Source organism: Manihot esculenta, chromosome 16 (genome assembly GCF_001659605.2).
Source record: "Manihot esculenta cultivar AM560-2 chromosome 16, M.esculenta_v8, whole genome shotgun sequence".
NCBI classification, from domain to species: domain Eukaryota; kingdom Viridiplantae; phylum Streptophyta; class Magnoliopsida; order Malpighiales; family Euphorbiaceae; genus Manihot; species Manihot esculenta.
In genome coordinates, this window is record NC_035176.2 from 4556909 (window position 1) to 4574410 (window position 17502).

The following is a 17502-nucleotide window of genomic DNA, read 5'->3' on the forward strand; positions in this document are numbered from 1 at the left end:
TCTAGATTCCAACGGAGATTCCGCCGGAAGGTAGGGATTCCGATGCCGGAATCTAGTCGGGTATTACACCTGAGGTCGCTGCAGAGGTGGCTCAAGTTGCTTCTTCCAGGAAAGTTAGCCGACCTCCTACCAAGGCTTCCTCTCGAGATCCTAAGCTGAGCTCTCGAGGCTCTAAGTCATTTCGGCCATCTAGTCGTGGCAAGTCGGCCTTGACTATTAAGCCTACTGAAGAGCCTAAGTCTGCTCAAGCTTCTTCAGAGGGTGTGAGGGAAGTTTCTCTAGCCATTGTGGAGCAGACCGAGGTCGTTGAACAAGCACAGTTGGGTCTTGCTCATTCTTCTGAAGAGGTGTCAGGGGGAAAATTTAAGTCCCCCATTACCGAGGATGAGGAGGCCCCTGGGAAGGGAAAAGAGATCGTCCTTGTGGAGGATGACGTCTTGGAGGCGCCTGCCAGGGCTGCCCCTGCCCCTGTGGGGGTCAGGTCTGAGTCTGGAGATCCCGTAGGGAAAGCCGGGGACAAGCGTCCAGCGCCTCATGGAACATCTGCCCCTCCTCCTGCTCAGAAGAAGCCCAGGGCTTCCAAAGGATCTTCTCCTGCCCTTCCTCCTATTGGGAAAGGAAAAGATGTTCCTGTTGTACCTCTACTGTCTTCTACTGACAACGACACTCTGAACGCAGCGGACATCACCTCTCAATCTTCGGCCAATGCCGTCGCCGAATTTCTTAGAGAACGGATGTTTGGCGGAGCTACAGAGGCCTCGGATTCACGCCTACTTGCCCTTACTGGTTTTTTAGCCAGTTCTACCAAGGAGCAAGCGTCCTTCCGATCCCGATCTCGTGAAGAGCTCGGGAATACGATTAGGGAGATGCTTTTGATGGTAAATTATTTTTCTCTCTCTTTTGGTCTTCTTTATTTCTTTCTTTTGACGGTTGTTCTCCCCTACTAGGTGACGGGTCTTTTTATGGAGGTGGACGCTCGCGACCACTCCCTCCTGGAGTCCGTGGATCGCCGGATTGAAGAGGCGCGCCTGGAGGAGAATATATCTGCCACCAATGACGCCAGAGGCAATCTTCTAGCTGCCCGGGAACATTCCCAGTCCCTCCAGGTGGAGTTGTACTCTGCGTTGGAGGCCCTTAAAAGAGCTGAAGACAGAGCGGCTGAGGCAGCAGAGCACACCAAATCCCTGGAAGCAGAGTTGTCTCGTACTCGCAGGGTTCTCAAGGAGTCTGATGAGAGGACAGCTGAGGTGGAAGTTCGTTGTGTGGAAGTTTTAAAGCAGCTGTCCTCTATGACAGCGGCTCTTCAGGAAAGAGATGAGGCTGTAAGTCAGAGGAATGAAGTCCAGTGCCAATATGAAGCCTTAAAGGCTGATTCTGAAGGACTTCAAGTTTGCCTGAATGAGGTGAATGCTCAGAAGGAGAGGGCCCTAGCTCGGGTGGAAGTCCTTGAGCAGGAGCTGAGCACGAGCTCTGAACGTATCAGAGTCCTGGCTTCATCGGCGGAGGAGTCCCAACTTCGCCATCAACAGCTTAACCATGAAGTTAGGACTTTGGAACGTAAATGTTCAGCCCTGCTCAAGGTGGTGAAACATGCTGAAGGCAAGGTCCTGCTAGAACGCGAGAGGTGTCTAGCGGAATATCAGGAGTCGGAGGAGCTGAAAAGAAAGATTGAGCAGGCCTGTGAAGCTTACCTTCAGGACTACAAGGATTCCCTTGAGCTGAAGGCATTTATAGCTGAGGCCTGTGAATCACATCTTGATGAATATAAAGCCTCTGCAGACATGAAATCTGCTGTTCTTCAGAAAGCCTTCCGCATGTACGTAACTGGTTACAATCGCGGTATAAGAGAGGCTAGACATGCTCGTGATACTCCTCTGGCAAAGCTTCGTATGGCCGAAGTGGACTCTAATGGTGAGCCGGTGTTGTATGGAGAAGATGATTTCCCTATGCCTAGAGGGGACTGTCGCGTTGGAGGCCCGTCAGCTGTATCTTCTGAAGAAGAATCCGAGCCGGATGGGGAGGACATGGGAGCCCTTGAGTCTGAAGGAGGCGACCCCAAATCTGAAGGGGAGGACCTCAATCTAGGGTTGGAGATTGCCCCTGTTGTTGAAACTGAGACATCTGACCCAAAGGATGCCGGGCTTCCTCCAGATACAGTTGTAAATAAACATAATGTAGGCGAGGATGTTCTTACAAATGTAAGTCCTTTAAGGACTATCTTTCCTTCAACCTCGTCCGATAAGTAGATTGTAACAGCCCTGTATTCTTAATGAAATTTTAATTTCTTTTGACTTGAACTATTTTTCGCTTTATAATTTATCTCTCCTTCTCGTAACTGTAATGCTTACACTATATATTTTTATTCATAAGCTTTTTCTGAACTAGATTAGCCTTTAGTCATGAGCTCGATTCTCAGCTGACTGTCTGAACTCATGAGAAGTCAGATCACATACCTCCTAATGGTGATTAGCAGGGCTGCCTTTTTGCTTTTAGTTTTGACTTGTCAGGAAATGAAGCTGAGGTCCTTTCTTCCCAAATTGCCCCCTTTACCTCCTCAACCTTTCATTATATGGGTGGTGAGGGGGTAAATCCTTAAACTCTGTATATGCTTGTGTGGGCTTATTTTAAATGACTTTTCCTTTCTTCTTGGTTATGAGCACGGTCCTCCGGCTTCATTTGCCTTCCTCTATGTTTTCGAGCGTTTTTATGTGGCGAGTCTATCCGAGTTGGGAGCTCGGCTCTTTACTCTTTACTTGGGCTTTTATACCTATGGCCTGTGATGTTTCTCATACCCTTGGATGTTTTCCGGGCTATTTGTTGTCTCGACCTCTTTCTAGGCTAGATGAGCCAGCTTAGCGTCAGCGATCATTTCTCAATTTTAGTGCCTCTTGGTTATAGTGTTCCGAACTCCTTCGGGAGGTCGGAATTTGGCCTTTCTTTGGTAGCCTTTGGACTCATCTTTCTTGTAACGACCCGGAAATCCGACCCGTTACCGGCGCTAGGATCCAGATCGGCTTAAGGCCGCCGGGACCCGTAGCAAGCCTACATACCTCCTGTAAACCTGTGGAATCCCATACATAACAACATATACATGATCTGTAAAAATTTTTTTTCTTTTCTCTTATCCAAGCAAAACCTGTGCATGCACAAAATCATACATAAACCCCACACTGGAGTCCTCATCAAATACTCCAATGGGGTATCATCATCATACATATCAGCTTGGATAATCATGGTCATTAACATCATTACTCATTAAACACTCTGTACATAATGGGGATTCACACACCTCTAGGTCAAGCACTACTATAATCCTCAATGCATCATCAAATCATTCATTACATTACATGGTCATAAATACTCGTTACATCATGTTCATGTCCACTACTATCTATTACAACATACATGACTGAACTTCACTCTAGCCGACCTCCTGATCTATCCTGTACCTGCAACTCTAGGGATAAAGGGAGTGGGGTGAGCTACTAGAGCCCAGTGAGCAGAATAATAAAACATCAATTTAAATCATGCTTTCATGTATGCGCCATAACACAAACATTTCACATCAAGGATGAACTTGTCACCATTTAGCCCCTATCTTTCTTACTTATACATGCCGGGGGCGTAGAGCCGTAGCAGGCACACCCGGACTCCCATAATCAGTCATAGTGCCAGGGGCGTAGAGCCGTAGCAGGCACACCTGGACTCACATAGGCTATCATGACATAAAAAGGGCTAATGGATCATTCAACATTCATCCATATCAACAACAAAGTATGCAATGCAACATATTCGTGAATTCTAATGCAATCCACCTGATATATCTCATGGCATTCATGATGCGTGAATCATGCTAAAACATTTCATTAATTTGCTTTAAAACTTAAAGTTTATTCCACTCACCTCTGGCTAGCTCTGAAGAGACTCTGAAGCAGCTGGCTCACTGCTGGGGGTCTCGGTTCCTTGGGTCCGAACCTACACAGGTGGACTCAAATGAGGGACCAAACATACATGAACATGACTCTAAAATACTCCCCAAAAACCCCCTAAAACATCCTGAAAGCATCACATGAAAACATGCGAGAAACGGCTGAACAGGGCACTTTCGGCGGCAGGTTCGGCGGCCGAAAGTCCCTCTGCAGCCGAAAGTCATGCAGGTTCGGCGGCACTTTCGGCGGCCGAACCTCCCAGACAGAGACGAAACTTGAGTTTCGGGGGCAGGCTTCGGCAGCCGAAACTGCCTCCACAAGGGGGTTCGGCGGCCGAAAGTCACTTCGGCGGCTGAACCTGAGTTTCTGCCAAAGGGCAGAAACTTGGCTCCCTTGTGTCCACAGCCTCCAAAACGCCTCAAAACATGCATAAACTTATTTCTACACATGCATACACATCATACATCACACCTAGGGGTCTCAAACTATAATATACCCCAACTACAACACTTCACACAACACATTTCCAACATACATTGTTCAAAGCACAACATAAACCCATAAACCTAACAACAAGCCTAAACATGCATTCTACCCCATCAACTTGCATAAAACTTTCATAAAACATAAAAGAAGCATAGATCGAAGCTTACCTCTTGAAGATCGAGAGGAAGAACGACCCTAGCTCGGAAAATGGAGGGATTTAGCTCCAAGACTTCCAAGCTCCAAAACTTGTTTCAAAAGCTTAAATCTTCAAAACCAAGGGAAAAAAAGTGAAAATCTTGAAAGATTTAGAGGAAGAACATCAAAAAATGGGTGAGGGGCGGCGGAAAGCTCACCTTGGCCGAAAATGGGGAAAAACTCGCCCGTTTTCGGCTAAGGGACCCTTTTATAGTGGCTGGCCAGACCACGTTCGGGGGCCGAATGTGCCTCCGCATGCATGCTATGTTCGGCGGCCGAACATGAGGTTCGGCGGCCGAACCTGGACTTCCCTCACTCATGCTTTCGGGGGCCTAACGTGCCTCCAAAACGCATGCATGTTCGGCGGCCGAACTTGACTTTCGGCGGCCGAACCTGGGTTTTCCTCCAAAGACTTTTCATGTAAAAACTCATTTAATTTCTTACTTAAAAACATGAAATACATGAAAACATTTCATAAATTCATAGTTTTACCCTTCTAGAGGTTTCCGACATCCGAGGTCCCACCGGACGGTAGGGATTCCGATACCGGAGTCTAGCCGGGTATTACATTTCTTGTGAGGTCGGAACTGTATTTTTATGCATTGTCTCTGCACATGATATGGGGAATTTTTGCTTAAAGATGGTCTTAAGGCCTTCTCCAACTGTTTTTTACTTTGTTTTCCCGGGAGTTCTTAGGGGATCTCGGTCTTCTTTGTATTTTCGGGATGACCTCGGGGCCTCGCCGGCTGTTTTTACTCCAGGAGATCTTACGGGATCCTGGTCATTTTTGTATTTCCGGGATGACCTCGGGGCCTCGCCGGCTGTTTTTTGCTCCAGGAGATCTTACTGGATCCTGGTCATTTTTGTATTTCCGGGATGACCTCAGGGCCTCGCCGATTGTTTTTGCTCCAGGAGATCTTACGGGATCCTGGTCATTTTTGTGTTTTCGGGATGACCTCGGGGCCTCGCCGGTTGTTTTTTGCTCCAGGAGATCTTACGGGATCCTAGTCATTTTTGTATTTCTAGGATGACCTCAGGGCCTCGCCGGTTGTTTTTGCTCCAGGAGATCTTACGGGATCCTGGTCATTTTTGTATTTCCGGGATGACCTCGGGGCCTCGCCGGTTGTTTTTGCTCCAGGAGATCTTACGGGATTCTGGTCATTTTTATATTTCCGGGATGACCTCGGGGCCTCGCCGGCTGTTTTTTTGCTTTGTTTTTCCGGGAGTTCTTAGGGGATCCCGGTCTTCTTTGTATTTCCGGGACGACCTCGGGGCCTCGCCGGCAGTTTGTGCTCTCAATTTGGTTTGTGGTGTCAGGAAATCTAGGGGATCCTGTACACCTACCTTTCTTTTCATGGAGGAATATTATTCATGATAATAAAGATAATCTCATTGTGTAAATAACTTGTTTCCTTCATATTTATCAGAATACAATGTTTTTCTTTACAACTATATCAGGGAAAATACCTCTTTAGGTGTTGAATATTACAAGCGTGGGGCTCATGATTCCCTTGCATATCTTCAATCCGATATACTCCTGGCCGGACTACTTTTGTTACCTTGAATGGGCCCTCCCAGGTCGGTGCTAGCTTACCAGCTGCCGCCCTTTTTCCTGTGGCTTCCAGGTTTCTTAAGGCCAGGTCTTCCACTTTCAATCTTCTTTCTCTGACCTTTTCGTTGTAGTATCGTGCTGCCCGTTGTTGATAGGCGGCAGTTCGGATTTGAGCTTCTTCCCTGATTTCCTCAAGGGCATCCAGGTTACTTCTTAGCTTGTCATCGTTAGTGCTTTCACTAGCAAATTGGACTCGATGGGTAGGAATCTGCAACTCAACTGGGACTACGGCCTCTGTACCATAGGCAAGTGCAAAGGGCGTTTCTTTAGTGGGTGCTCTAGGGGTGGTTCGGAGTGCCCACAGGATGCTGTTGAGCTCTTCTGCCCAATTTGTCTTTGCCCCATCTAGTCGCTTTTTTAATCCTTGTAGGATGGCTCTGTTGGTGACCTCTGTTTGGCCGTTACTTTGAGGATGAGCCACGGAGGAGAATTTATGCCAGATACCCATGTTCGTTGTGAAAGCTCTGAAGGTGCTGCAATCAAACTGTCTGCCATTATCTGAAATAAGCACTCTGGGTACACCAAATCTGCAGATGATATGTCCCCACACAAAATCTATCATCTTTCGAGCTGTAATTGTGGCTATTGCTTCCGCCTCTGGCCATTTTGAGAAGTACTCTACAGCCACCACTACAAATTTCCTCTGCCCCGTAGTCTTAGGGAAAGGTCCCAGGATGTCAATTCCCCATTGCGAGAAAGGCCATGGACTGGATATGCTAGCTTGAGGAGTGGCTGGAGTTTTGATGGCATTAGCAAATCTCTGGCATACGTCGCACCTTCGGACGAACTCTTCTGCTTCTTTTTTGACAGTGGGCCAATAATACCCTTGCCGGAATACTTTATTAGCTAACGTCCCTCCTCCCTCGTGGGCTCCACACATTCCTCTATGTATTTCTTCCATCACCTTCGTAGCCTCTTCCGGGCTCACGCATCGGAGCCACGGACTGGACTTTCCTTTTCTGTATAAGGTCCCCCTTATCGCTTGGTAGTTAGCGGCACGAGCTGCTATCTTTTTGGCTTCATCTTTATCCTCAGGGAGTTTACCTTTCTCCAGGTATTCTAAGTAAGGGGTCATCCAAGTCGGGTCCTGTTCTACCTGCAATATCGTGTTAGTTTTATTAAAAGCAGGTATATGAACATGTTGTATGTACACTTCATCGGGAAGCTGTTCCAATTCTTCTTTGGATAATCGGCTAAGCAGATCTGCTTCCTCATTTTCCTCTCGGGGTATTCTTTGAAATCTGATGGTTACTCCTCGACTTGTGAGCTCCGCTTCTAAAGTTTTTACTTTAGCCAGGTAATTCTGCATAATGGGGTCTCTAGCCTGATACATCCCTGTTACTTGGTTGATCACCAACTGAGAGTCGCTGTTTATCTCGAGATCAGTTACTCCCACTTCCAGCGCCACCAACATCCCATTTATCAGGGCTTCATATTCTGCCACATTATTCGAGGCTTTGAACTCTAGACGTAAGGCGTAACATACCTTAAAATCCTCTGGCCCCTTAAGCATTATTCCAGCACCACTGCCCTCAGTGCCTGATGCTCTGTCTACATACAACTTCCAATTAAATTCTGGATGAGGCTCCCCCTCACGTTCCTTTCTTGCTATCCCCGAGGATGATCCTCTCTGCTCCCCGTTGAATGTGCATTCTGCTATGAAGTCAGCCAAGGCTTGAGATTTTATAGCTGTCCTAGGTCGATACTCTAGACAGTAAGGGCTGATCTCTACGGACCAAGCCAACATCCGACCTGAAGTTTCCGGCCTGCGTAGAATCTTCTTTAAGGGTTGGTCTGTCATCACAACTCCTTGGTGGCCTTCCAAATAAACTTTAAACTTCCGGACTGCTAGCAATAGGGCGTAAGCCATTTTCTCAATGTTTGAATATCTGACCTCGGTATCTCTGAGTACCTTGCTGACGTAAAAAACGGGTTTCTGCTCCCCTTCTTCCACCCTTACTAATACTGCGCTGACTGCTTGTTCTGAGGCTGCCAAGTATATTACAAGTTCTTCTCCTTTCATAGGACTACTGAGCACGTGGGGCGAGCTGAGATATCTCTTAAGCTCTGCGAAGGCTTTTTGGCAGCCTTCTGTCCATTCAAAGTTTGGCACCTTCCTCAATTTTTTGAAAAATGGTAAGCATTTTTCTGCTGATCTTGACATGAATCGGTTGAGTGCTACTACTCTTCCGGTTAGTCTTTGGACGTCCCTTACACAGGTCGGCTCTGGCATTTTCAATATAACTTCTACCTTCTCTGGGTTAGGCTCGATGCCTTTTCCGCTCACCATGAATCCCAAGAATTTTCCTCCTCTAATAAAGAAAGCACATTTTGCTGGGTTCAACTTCATTCTGTACTGGTTTAATACCCCGAATACCTCCTTCAAGTCTGCTACGTGCTGCTGGAAATTTGGGCTTTTGACCACCATATCATCTACAAAAACCTCAACATTTCTGCCAATCTGGTTTTTGAAGATTTTATTCATCAATCTTTGGTAAGTTGCCCCGGCATTCCTCAACCCGAATGGCATAGCTCTATAGCAATAAGTTCCATCTTCAGTTATAAACGAGGTCTTTTCCTCATCTGACCTTTCCATTGGGATTTGATAATAACCAGACATAGCATCCAAAGAAGACATATAATCGAAACCGGCCGTAGAGTCGACCATTTTATTAATATCAGGAAGTGGATAACAATCTTTAGGGCAGGCCTTATTTAGGTCAGTAAAATCTATGTACATCCTATATTTGCCATTGGCTTTTTTGACTAATACAGGATTTGCTAACCACTGCGGGTACATAACTTCCCTAATAAAGCCTGCATCTTCGAGTTTCTGCACCACCTCCCTGGTGGCCTGCTGCTTCTCTCTTCCCACTACTCTCTTCCTCTGCTTTACTGGCTTGGCTTCGGGGAGTACATTCAGTTTGTGTGTCATTACCTTAGGGTCAATTTCAGGCATGTCGGAGGGCTTCCAGGCGTAACCAGACGCATGACCTCGGATCAGGGCCATGACTTCAGCTTTTTGTTCTTCAGTGAGGCCGGCGTTGAGACTGAAGACCTTTTCTGCCTCTGTTTCTGATAAAGGAAAGATCTCCAGCTCCCCCACCGGTTCTGTCCTGGCCTCTGTTTTCTCGTCTCGAACCTCTAGAACTTCCGAGTCAAGAGCTTTTCCAGTGGAGCTCAGTTCTGCTACTGTGGCTAAGTATACTGCTCTTGCCTCTTCCTGGCTGCCCCGGACTATTCCCACTCCTTCTTCTGTTGGAATTTAAGCGCCAAATACCTGATACTGGTGACAGCTTCGAAGTTGAACAGCGCAGGCCTCCCCAGGATCACATTATAGCTCAACGAAAGTTTGACCACTAAAAATACCTCGTGGTGAGTGCGAGTTCTGGGTGCTTCACCTAAGGTGAGAGCCAGCTTCACCTTCCCTTCTACGAGCACCGGTACTCCTCCGATCCCCTTGATTGGTGCCTGGTCTCGGACCAACTGTTCTTCCGGAATTCCCATCTGCTGAAAGACCCGGTATGGTAGCAAGTTGACTTTACTCCCGTCATCCACTAAGACCTTCTTTACCCGATAATTATGAATGACGGCTTCAATGATGAGTGCGTCATCATGGGGCATCTGAATACCCTGAGCATCTTCTGAAGAGAAGGTGATGGTCATAGGAGAGTGGTCAACGATTTGCATGACCTCAGTACTGCTGCTCTCTCCCTCCCGATTTCTCTTCTTCCCTCGGCGGCCCATCCGACCTCCCATTCCTCCAACAATCATGTTGATGGTCCCACTGGATCCATCGTTCACTGGTCCAGTTCCTGTTCTCCTCGGCATCTGAATCGCCGGACTGGATTGAGGCCTTTGTCCCTCTGATTTCTTCACAAAGTTCTTGAGATGCCCCCTCTTTATCAACCTCTCGATCTCTGCTATTAGTTGGAAGCAGTTGTTGGTATCGTGGCCATGCGTCCGATGATATTGACAATATTTGTCAGGATTCCGTTGGTCTGCTTCCGACTTCAAAGGTTGGGGCCACTGGAGGAACTCCTTATTTTGGACAACTATGAGCACCTCGGCTCTGGATGCATTTAGTGGGGTCGGCTTCTCAGGGACCCAAGGGGGAAGCGATCTTGGCTCATGGACCCGTGGAGGGGGAGGCCTTTGATCCCTTCGCTCCCAGGCCTGCTTGTACGGCTCGGGCCTCTTGCCGTGTTTCTTTTCATGTTTCTCCGGCCTCCTTTCTTCTGAGGCTTTCTCTTTTCCTGTCATCCCTTTGGCAAATCGGCTTGTTACTAGGGCGTCATCCTGCCTTATATACTTCTCTGCTCTCTTCATTAGCTCGGCCAGGGAGGTCGGAGGCTTCCTGCTTAAGGAACCGAAGAACTCGGCAGAGGTCGTTCCCTTTTGCATGGCCTCTACCGCCCTTCCTTCATCGAGTTCGGGAATCTGCAGGGCCTCCGTATTGAAACGAGCGACATACTCTCTGAGTGATTCGCCCCCTCTCTGTCTTACTGTCTCCAAGTAGCTCGTCTTCCTCTCTACTGGCACCCCGGCTATGAATCGACTGATGAAGCGAGTGGCTAGGTCTCCGAAACTTCTGATACTTCCGGCCTCAAGGCTGTTGAACCACGCCCGCGCTGGTCCTGAGAGCGTTGTTGGAAATACTTTACACATTAGGGCATCTGACAGAGTTTGCAACTCCATGAAGGTCTTATAGTTCATGACGTGCTCCCTCGGGTTACCAGCTCCGTCATAAGCCGCCATCGATGGCATCATAAACTTCTTAGGCACAGTCTCTTGCTGCACCCACTTTGAGAAAGGGGAAGAAGTAGGCAAAGAGGTTTGGCTTTGGTCTTTCTTACCTAGCTCGGCTAAGAGCTGTTCTCTCAATCTCTTCAACTTTTGGTCCACCTTCTCGTCTTCCAGGCTGGGTTTTTTCTCCAGGTGGTACTCCTCCGCCTCTACTTCAGTTCCCATCCACCCGGTTGTTTCGGCTGAATAGTTATCTACCTCCTCATTTTCTATCATCTCTCTCGCCCTCATCGCATGGATTCGGGCCCCCGGTTCTTCCTCTTCCCCGGCTCTTCTCCCTCTTTCTCCAGTATCGCGGTTGCTGGTTTGAAGACGGTCAGGTGCAGGTCGGGGGTCATTGGTCTGAGGTTCCTCTACAACCGGGAGTGTATTTACTGAGGTGCTGAGGCCTCTCTGTTGCATTATCTGCCCCAACCAGTGGGCGGTATTTTGTAATTGGAAAGCCATGTTTTGAAGATCCTGGTTAGACAGGGTAACAGTGGGAGTATTCCCTGCCAAACTTGGCGAGGGATTAAGGGGAACAGGCGTTTGGTTGTTGAATGTCGTAGGACTAGAAAAGGAGAATTGTTGCCCCTCTTGGGTAGAGCTTAGGTCATTTGGGACGTTAAGGTTACTCTCCTGGTGATTAGCCATCGTGGATCTCAGTGGGTTTTGTTAAGAGTGAAAACTCCGGTGATGAAAAGATCTCCGTCGTTTCCCACAGACGGCGCCAATTGATGATCTGAGATCCAATAGAATAGGGTTTTACAAGGGTTTTTGTCTTGAAGAATAAAACTTGGCCTATATCCTCTGATCATCAATTGGATATAGACCAAGTTTTATTCTTCAATACAAAAACCCTTGTAAAACCCTATTCTATTGGATCTCAGATCATCAATTGGTGCCGTCTGTGGGAAACGACGGAGATCTTTTCATCACCGGAGTTTTCACTCTTAAAGAAACCCACTGAGATCCACGATGGCAAATCACCAAGAAAGTAACCTTAACGTCCCAAATGACCTAAGCTCTGCCCAAGAGGGGCAACAATTCTCCTTTTCTAGTCCTACGACATTAAACAACCAAACGCCTGTTTCTCTTAATCCCCCGCCAAGTTTGGCAGGGAATACTCCCACTGTTACCCTGTCTAACCAAGATCTTCAAAACATGGCTTTCCAGTTACAAAATACCGCCTACTGGTTGGGGCAGATAATGCAACATAGAGGCCTCAGCACCCCAGTAAATACACTCCCGATTGTAGAGGAACCTCAGACCAATGACCCCCGACCTGCACCTGACCGTCTTCAAACTAGCAGCCGTGATACTGGAGAAAGAGGGAGAAGAGCCGGGGAAGAGGAAGAACCGGAGGCCCGAATCCATGCGAGGAGGGCGAGAGAGATGACAGAAAATGAGGAGGTGGATAACTATTCAGCCGAAACAACCGGGTGCACGGGAACTGAAGCAGAGGAGGAGGAGTATCATCTGGAGAAAAAACCCAGCCCGGAAGACGAGAAGGTGGACCAAAAGTTGAAGAGATTGAGAGAACAGCTCTTAGCCGAGCTAGGTAAGAAAGACCAAAGCCAAACCTCTTTGCCTACTTCTTCCCCTTTCTCAAAGTGGGTGTAGCAAGAGACTGTCCCTAAGAAGTTCATGATGCCATCAATGGCGGCCTATGACGGAGCTGGTAACCCGAGGGAACACGTCATGAACTATAAGACCTTCATGGAGTTGCAAACTCTGTCAGATGCCTTAATGTGCAAAGTGTTTCCAACGACGCTCTCGGGACCAGCGCGGGCGTGGTTCAACAGCCTTGAGGCCGGAAGTATCAGAAGTTTCGGAGACTTAGCCACTCGCTTCATCAGTCGATTCATAGCCGGAGTGCTAGTAGAGAGGAAGATGAGCTACTTGGAGACAGTAAGACAGAGAGGGGGCGAATCACTCAGAGAGTATGTCGCTCGTTTCAATACGGAGGCCCTGCAGATTCCTGAACTCGATGAAGGAAGGGCGGTAGAGGCCATGCAAAAGGGAACGACCTCTGCCGAGTTCTTCGGTTCCTTAAGCAGGAAGCCTCCGACCTCCCTGGCCGAGCTGATGAAGAGAGCAGAGAAGTATATAAGGCAGGATGACGCCTTAGTAACAAGCCGATTTGCCAAAGGGATGACAGGAAAAGAAAAAGCCTCAGAAGAAAGGAGGCCGGAGAGACATGAAAAGAAACACGGCAAGAGGCCCGAGCCGTACAAGCAGGCCTGGGAGCGAAGGGATCAAAGGCCTCCACGGGTCCATGAGCCAAAATTGCTTCCCCCTTGAATCCCTGAGAAGCCGACTCCACTAAATGCGTCCAGAGCCGAGGTGCTCATGGCTGTCCAAGATAAGGAATTCCTCCAGTGGCCCAAACCTATGAAGTCGGAAGCAGACCAACGGAATCCTGACAAATATTGTCAGTATCATCGGACGCATGGCCACGATACCAACAACTGCTTCCAGTTGATAGCAGAGATCGAGAGGTTGATAAAGAGGGGGCATCTCAAGAACTTTGTGAAGAAATCAGAGGGACAAAGGCCTCAATCCAGTCCGGCGGTTCAGATGCCAAGGAGAACAGGAACTGGACCAGCGAACGATGGATCCAGTGGGACCATCAACATGATTGTTGGAGGAACGGGAGGTCGGATGGGCTGCCGAGGGAAGAAGAGAAATCGGGAGGGAGAGAGCAGCAGTACTGAGGTCATGCAAATCGTTGACCACTCTCCCATGACCATCACCTTCTCTTCAGAAGATGCTCAGGGTATTCAGATGCCCCATGATGACGCGCTCGTCATTGAAGCCGTCATTCACAATTATCGGGTAAAGAAGGTCTTAGTGGATGATGGGAGTAAAGTCAACTTGCTACCATACCGGGTCTTTCGGCAGATGGAAATTCCGGAAGAACAGTTGGTCCGAGACCAGGCACCAATCAAGGGGATCGGAGGAGTACCGGTGCTCGTAGAAGGGAAGGTGAAGTTGGCTCTCACCTTAGGTGAAGCACCCAGGACTCGCACTCACCATGAGGTATTTTTAGTGGTCAAACTTCCGTTGAGCTATAATGTGATACTGGGGAGGCCTGCGCTGTTCAACTTCGAAGCTGTCACCAGTATCAGGTATTTGGCGCTTAAATTTCCAACAGAAGAAGGAGTGGGAATAGTCCGGGGCAGCCAGGAAGAGGCAAGAGCAGTATACTTAGCCACAGTAGCAGAACCGAGCTCCACTGAAAAGGCTCTTGCCTCGGAAGTTCTAGAGGTTCGGGATGAGAAAACAGAGGTCAGGACAGAACCAGTGGGGGAGCTGGAGATCTTCCCTTTATCAGAAGCAGAGGCAGACAAGGTCTTCAGTCTCAACGCCGGCCTCACTGAAGAACAAAAAGCTGAAGTCATGACCCTGATCCGAGGTCATGCGTCTAGTTTCGCCTGGAAGCCCTCCGACATGCCTGGAATTGACCCTAAGGTAATGACACACAAACTGAATGTACTCCCCGAAGCCAAGCCAGTAAAGCAGAAGAAGAGAGTAGTAGGAAGAGAGAAGTAGCAGGCCACCAGGGAGGAGGTGCAGAAACTCGAGGAGGCAGGCTTTATTAGGGAAGTTATGTACCCGCAGTGGCTAGCAAATCCTGTATTAGTCAAAAAAGCCAATGGCAAATATAGGATGTGCATAGATTTTACTGACCTAAATAAGACCTGCCCTAAAGATTGTTATCCACTTCCTGATATTAATAAAATGGTCGATTCTACGGCCGGTTTCGATTATATGTCTTCTTTGGATGCTATGTCTGGTTATCATCAAATCCCAATGGAAAGGTCGGATGAGGAAAAGACCTCGTTTATAACTGAAGATGGAACTTATTGCTACAGAGCTATGCCATTCGGATTGAGGAATGCCGGGGCAACTTACCAAAGATTTATGAATAAAATCTTCAAAAACCAAATTGGCAGAAATGTAGAAGTTTATGTAGATGATATGGTGGTCAAAAGCCCAAATTTCTAGCAGCACATAGCAGACTTAAGGGAGGTATTCGGGGTATTAAACCAGTACAGAATGAAGTTGAACCCAACAAAATGTGCTTTCTTTATTAGAGGAGGAAAATTCTTGGGATTCATGGTGAGCGGAAAGGGCATCGAGCCTAACCCGGAGAAGGTAGAAGCCATATTGAAAATGCCAGAGCCGACCTGTGTAAGGGACGTCCAAAGACTAACCGGAAGAGTAGTAGCACTCAACCGATTCATGTCAAGGTCAGCAGAGAAATGCTTACCCTTTTTCAAAAAATTGAGGAAGGTGCCAAACTTTGAATGGACAGAAGACTGCCGAAAAGCCTTCGCAGAGCTTAAGGGATATCTCAGCTCGCCCCACGTGCTCAGTAGTCCCATGAAAGGAGAAGAACTTCTGATATACTTGGCAGCCTCAGAACAAGCAGTCAGCACAGTGTTGGTAAGGGTGGAAGAAGGGGAGCAGAAACCCGTTTTTACGTCAGCAAGGTACTCAGAGATACCGAGGTCAGATATTTGAACATTGAAAAAATGGCTTACGCCCTACTGCTAGCAGTCCGGAAATTCAAAGTTTATTTGGAAGGCCACCAAGGAGTTGTAATGACAGACCAACCCTTAAAGAAGATTCTACGCAGGCCGGAAACTTCAGGTCGGATGTTGGCTTGGTCCGTAGAGATCAGCCCTTACTGTCTAGAGTATCGACCTAGGACAGCTATAAAATCTCAAGCCTTGGCTGACTTCATAGCAGAATGCACATTCAACGGGGAGCAGAGAGGATCATCCTCAGGGATAGCATGAAAGGAATGTGAGGGGGAGCCTCATCCAGAATTTAACTGGAAGTTGTATGTAGACGGAGCATCAGGCACTGAGGGCAGTGGCGCCGGCATAATGCTTAAGGGGCCAGAGGATTTTAAGGTATGTTACGCCTTGCGTCTAGAGTTCAAAGCCTCGAATAATGTGGCAGAATATGAAGCCCTGATAAACGGGATGTTGGTGGCACTGGAAGTGGGAGTAACCGATCTCGAGATAAATAGCGACTCTCAGTTGGTGATCAACCAAGTAACAGGGATGTATTAGGCTAGAGACCCCATTATGCAGAATTACCTGGCCAAAGTAAAAACTTTAGAAGCCGAGCTCACAAGTCGAGGAGTAATCATCAGATTTCAAAGAATACCCCGAGAGGAAAATGAGGAAGCAGATCTGCTTAGCCGATTATCCAAAGAAGAATTGGAATAACTTCCCGATGAAGTGTACATACAACATGTTCATATACCTGCTTTTAATAAAACTAACACGATATTGCAGGTGGAACAGAACCCGACTTGGATGACCCCTTACTTAGAATACCTGGAGAAAGGTAAACTCCCCGAGGATAAAGATGAAGCCAAAAAGATAGCAGCTCGTGCCGCTAACTACCAAGCGATAAGGGGGACCTTATACAGAAAAGGAAAGTCCAGTCCGTGGCTCCGATACGTGAGCCCGGAAGAGGCTACGAAGGTGATGGAAGAAATACATAGAGGCATTTATGGAGCCCACGAGGGAGGAGGGACATTAGCTAATAAAATATTCAGGCAAGGGTATTATTGGCCCACTGTTAAAAAAGAAGCAGAAGAGTTCGTCCGAAGGTGCGATGTATGTCAGAGATTTGCTAATTCCATCAAAACTCCAGCCACTCCTCAAGCAAGCATATCCAGTCCATGGCCTTTCTCGCAATGGGGAATTGACATCCTGGGACCTTTCCCCAAAACCACGGGGCAAAGGAAATTTGTAGTGGTGGCTGTAGAGTACTTCTCAAAGTGGCCAGAGGCGGAAGCAATAGCCACGATCACAGCTCGAAAGATGATAGATTTTGTGTGGGGACATATCATCTGCAGATTTGGTGTACCCAGAGTGCTTATTTCAGATAATGGCAGACAGTTTGATTGCAGCACCTTCAGAGCTTTCACAACGAACATGGGTATCTGGCATAAATTCTCCTCTGTGGCTCATCCTCAAACTAACGGCCAAACAGAGGTCACTAACAGAGCCGTCCTACAAGGATTAAAAAAGCGACTAGATGGGGCAAAGAAAAATTGGGCAGAAGAACTCAACAGCATCCTGTGGGCATTCCGAACCACCCCTAGAGCACCCACTAAAGAAATGCCCTTTGCACTTGCCTATGGTACAGAGGCCGTAGTCCCAGTTGAGTTGCAGATTCCTACCCATCGAGTCCAATTTGCTAGTGAAAGCACTAACGATGACAAGCTAAGAAGCAACTTGGATGCCCTTGAGGAAATCAGGGAAGAAGCTCAAATCCGAACTGCCGCCTATCAACAACGGGCAGCACGATACTACAACCAAAAGGTTAGAGAAAGAAGCTTGAAAGTGGGAGACCTGGCCTTAAGAAACCTGGAAGCCACAGGAAAAAGAGCGGCAGCTGGTAAGCTAGCACCGACCTGGGAGGGCCCGTTCAAGGTAACAAAAGTAGTCCGGCCAGGAGTATATC